This window comes from Galeopterus variegatus, unplaced genomic scaffold, assembly GCF_000696425.1.
Source record: "Galeopterus variegatus unplaced genomic scaffold, G_variegatus-3.0.2 Scaffold1284, whole genome shotgun sequence".
NCBI lineage: Eukaryota > Metazoa > Chordata > Mammalia > Dermoptera > Cynocephalidae > Galeopterus > Galeopterus variegatus.
The window spans coordinates 136,043-141,348 of NW_007727395.1; positions in this window are offsets into that span (position 1 = coordinate 136,043).

Sequence of the window (5,306 nt, forward strand, 5' to 3'; positions counted from 1 at the left end):
ATTCCCACCAACAATGTATGAGAGTTCCTTTTTCTCTGCAACCACGCCAGCATTTATCATTAAAAAAAAATTTCATTTGTGTTCATTCAACACATTTTTTGATGGATTTACCTCAATGACTAGGAGTGTATCTGGATTCATGGATTTCAGAGACTGAAACAGTGTTGTTGGATCTGTCTCTCCGCTCTCCCTGCTCTGCTTTTCTCTGCTGGTTGGCCACATTCTCTCTATTTCAGATGAACTTCCTTCATCTGTACATTCCTTCAGATGTAGTGAGAGCAGGAGTTCATAACCATAGGCTGCTTTAAGTTAGTGACGCAGAAGGAAAAAGGAGCTCTTCCCTTTACAGGGTCCATATGTAGTATGCCAGAGGAGGACTCTTGTTCTGGCTTGGGGTCATGTGCCCATTCTTGGCCCACGTACAGTGTCCAAAGAGATGCATGGCTGGCTAGGGGTGGATCACCGGCCCACCTCTGTGACTAAGGGAATGAGTTACTATGGTCAGTAGTTGGAGCCATATAGAATTTGTGGTGGGGAAGATGACTATTCCCCTCAAAAGGTAGAGGTATTTTTACAAGAAAAATGTTGAAAGTGAAAGTAGGCAGACGAAAGAAATAGGTATCTGTGACATGCCTTCTTGTATGCTGGGGTCTGAGCTAGATGGTGGGCTTCCTGCTCTGAGTGCATTCAGTGAAGGGGGGGAGAAAGGCATGTAAGTTGACAAATGGCAGTTCAAAAGGGAAAATTCTAGAGAAGACCAAAAGTACCACAGCTTAGAGGATAGAACTTTGCTTAGGGAAGTCTGGAATCCCTTCTCAAAGAGCATGGCATAAAGAGTGAATTGGAGTTGTCAGAGAAGTATGTGTAGCATTCTGTAAATATTTGTTAGATGAATGAATAAAAGATGATGAAATAGCATTTGAGGCAGAGGATCAGCTTATACAAAGGCACAGGATGTGAACTGAATGGCTGTAATATTTGGGGACTGGTGAGAAAGTCATTATATCTGTCCGTTTAAATGAGAAGTGTTTGAAAGAGAAAGTAGCGGGAAGAGCTCAGTCTTGAGAACTTACTAAGTCCATTAATTTATTCAACAAATATTTATCGAGCACCTACTTGTGCTAGGCACATGCTAAGGGTTAAGTGTGTCCTCCAAAAGTTCATGTATTAGAAACTTAATCTCCACTGAAACAATGTTAAAAGGTTGGGACATCCAATTATGGTATTTGAAAGGTGGGGTCTTTAAGAGGTGATTAGATTGTGAGGTCTGTGCCCTCGTGAATATCCATTGTAGTAATGGGGTGATGGTTTAATGGGTGGTCATGGGTGTGGCTCTGATGGTTTTATAAGCAGAGTGAGTGAGGGTTAGCTTTCTTGCTCAGCTCATTCTTGCCATGTGATACCCTGAATTGCTGTGGAGTCACCACCAAGAACAAGCCTCACCAGATGTGGTCCCTGGACTTTGGACTTCCCAGCTTCTGAAACTATAAGAAATAACTTTCATTTCCTTAAAATTACCCAGCATCAGGTATTCTGTTATAAACAACAGAAATGGACTAATATAGAAAATTGCTACCAGGGATGGGGTGTTGTTGCTTATAGCAAATACATGAAAATATGGAAGCAGCTTTGGAACTAGGCGATGGGCAGAGGCTGGAAGAATTTGGAGGAGCAAGCTGGAGAAAGCCTATATTCTGGTGAGGGCTTAAAAGTCAAGAAGACCAGGGCAAGTCTGGAACTTCTTAGAGACTGGGTAAGTGGTAGTGACTAGAATGATGATAGGGACATTCTGAGGTCTTAGATGTAAGTGGGAAGTAAGAGAACGGAAGAAAGACCCTGAAGGCATTTCAGTGATCTTTGATGCATCCCCTCCCAGCACAGGTCCAGAGGCCTAGGGAGACAGAATGGTTTCAGGAAACAGGTTTGGGATGCCCTCCATAGGTTTCCTGCCCAGGGTCACCTTGGGAAACTGCTTTCTATATTCCAGCATAGTACTCCTTGGCTACTCCAGCCATGGCTAAATTGGTCCAAGGTACTGCTGGACCTGCCTTGGTATCCATGTGGTAAGTCTGCAGGCTAGCAGAATGTAAAAACTATGGAACCCTGATTTCAAAGGATGTATGAAAAAGCCTGGGGACCCAGGAAGAGATTTGTCACAGGGGTGGAGTCACTGCAGAGAGCATTTGCTAGAGCAATGCTGAGCAAAATGTGAGGCCAGAGTTGCAGAGAAATCCCATGATGGCCATGCCTAGTGGAGCCACCGGACTGCCATGGAGACCCCCAAATTTTAGAACTACCAGCATGCAATGCCAGCCTGGAAGAACAGAAATGTGGGCTGAGCCCAAGAAAGCCATAGGAGCAGGAATGCCTGAGGACTTGGAGGCCCAACCTCCACACCAGTGTGCAGAGGATGCCTAGCATGGAGTCAAGGGAGATTACTCACCAGCTTTTAGATTGGATGCCTGCCCTGCGGGTTTCAGACTTGTTTGGGACCTGTTACCTGTTCCTTTTGGCCTATTTCTCCTCTTTTGAAAGGCAATATGTACCCTATGCTTGTCCCACCATTGTATCTTCTCAATAGATAACTTGTCTGATTTCACAGATGAGACTTTGGACTTCTGAGTTGAAACAAGTTGCATCATCCGATGGCAGAAGGCGGAAGGGCAAGAAGGCACACCTGTGAGAGGGGGAAGGGTGCCAAACTTCTCTTTTAGTAAAAAACCCACTCCTGTGATTATAGTGTTAATCCATTCATGATGGCAGAACCCTCATGTCCCAGTCACCTCTTAAAGGTCCTACCTCTCAACACTGTTTCATTGAGGATTAAGTTTCCAACGCATGAGTTTTGGGAGACACATTCAAATCATAGTACCTTTTTCACCATCTGTCATGATCGTTCTGATATTTCTATTTCATTTAGTGAGGGCTATCGTTTTTTTTCTAAGCTTCCCAGAGCCATTCCAGCAATGTGTTAGTAACGTTTCCCTGGATCCTTGCCAATGTGTTAAGTTCTGTATCATGGAAGAGTGCTGCTGTAATATAAACTCTTTCTTGCTCAGTTTTATGTTCTGTTTCTATTATCTATTACTATCAGAATCCAATTCCAGTTTCAGCTGGTAGCTCTTGGGGTCCTGCAGTGATATTAAGGTATAATCCCTTTGCTTTCTTGGCTGACTCAACACTTCTTCAGTGGGATTATATTCTGATTTAAATCTGGTTAGTGGTCTGGTGGCCAGGAGGTGGGGTAGATCAAAAGTGCTGTGTGTGTGTGTGTGTGTAAGGGAGAGAGAGAGAGAGAAATCTTGTAAGGCAGAAGTCTCTTCATAATTTTTGGTAAGGTGTGGGGGCAGTCACTAGCTTTTAACTGAGAGGAGTGGGCTACTTCTGCAGGCCTGAAGGGCTCAAGAAAACCTGGAGATTCGAGATTTTTTAATGTATCAATGCAGATATCCCCACCCTATACCTTAAGCTCCCACTGCTTTCCAGTCAGAGTCTTGACCTTGGAATAGCAAATGGTTCAAGGTTGAGAATATAACATTCTTTGGAGCTCTGTTTCTCTTAAATTAAGTCCTGGGTTTAATCCCTCCCAAGTTTTTCTTGCCCTCTGGTTATAAAAGATGAGAGTCTCTTTATACGTTGCCTAAGGAGGCCCCTTGGCTTGAACACTTAATAGTTTAATTGGTAATTAATGACTCTTACCTATTTACTGCTTTTCCACAAAGCATTGATTGATCCTGGTAACACGTATCTAAATGCCTGATACATTGTATCAGCCTGTATACTCCCACTGGTACACAGGCCCAGATTTCCACTGGTGAAAGTCGTAACAATGTAGTGCTGCTTGTGCCAGTGGCTCTCTGTGATCCCCCTACTACCAGTGAGGGCATCCTCATGGCCAGCAGGCTAGCTGTTCATACAGCTGATAGGAAATTCCACTTCAGAGTCTGCTTCCTTGGACCACATGGGGTTCCCTGGAAAGCAGAATCTGAGATAGATTCAGGTGCAAGAAGTTTATTGGAGAGAGTGTGAGTTCAACAAACATCTAAGGGAGTGAAGAAAGCAGGATTGGACCCAGGGGCATTAACCTACAATGCACTTGCAACAAAGCCCTTAGCCAGTCCTATGGCCTATTGGATGCAGGAGGTGGAGCCCTGAATGGTGGGTGAGGGGGCTCTCTTCAAGGGAGGACAATTCTTGGAGATGGATGCAGCTGAGAACTGTTGTCCACCAACACACGCAGGAGCAGGGAATGAGTGCTCAGTCCTGGAGCAGGATCTGGGCCAGCATCCAGTATATTCAAGCATTGATTGGTCATGGAGACATGGTTGGGTCTTCCCTTACTAGTGAGTTTAGTTTCATCTTGTGGAAGGCAGTACAGGAATTACAAGTAGGCTGATCATCATAACAATAAGAGTGTTAAAAGTGGTAGAGAATGTGTCAGAAAAGATATGAGAAGGAGATTGCTTTTTCTCTTGAACAAGAGTTAGGGGTGTTCAACATTGAATAGGTTTGGTAAATTGGTCTAATTTTTTTTAAAGTTAGCTATAGCAAACACCTTTATTTAAAAGTTTCCTGCAGAAAAAATAACTTTTTTTTTTTGATGAGTCTGATAATCTGTACACTCTAAGTTCCTTTCCCTTTGAACTCTAACTGAAAGAGTAGCTCTTATAATGTGATTTCTGAAAACATGAGTTTTCATAGGTATACTAAGTCTGCCTCTTAAGCGTAATGGAAGAGACTATGCACAGACTGTAAGGAGTGTGCTAATTCTCTTCCCTGATAGAACTAGAACTGACTCAGTACATGTTCAAACAACAGATCATTCATAATTTAGAAGACTTTTGAAGAAAAAAAGCAAGAAGTCTGGGTTACTAGTAGCATTTCTTTCATATATAGTGTCAATGTTTTGCTAGGTCATTTTCTTATCTTGTTATTTTTTCTAATAAAATGAATTATTAGAACAAAACAACAACCAAAACAAACAAACAGCAACAAGAAAAAACCAAACTTACTTTGTATAATTCCTTAGGTGTTACACGTAATTTTGTATGCTTTTTCTTATTTTTATGTATGTTTTCTTTTGTCATTATTATTATGGTAAAGGATAAAATTAGGCACATTAGGGCTGACCCCGTGGCACACTTGGGAGAGCAGCGGTGCTCCCGCCGCGGGTTCAGATCCTATATAGGGATGGCCGGTGAGCTCACTGGCTGAGCGCGGTGCAGACTACACCACACCAAGGGTTGCGATCCCCTTACCAGTCATGAAAAAGATAAAAAAAAAAAAAAAAAAAAAAAAAAAAACCT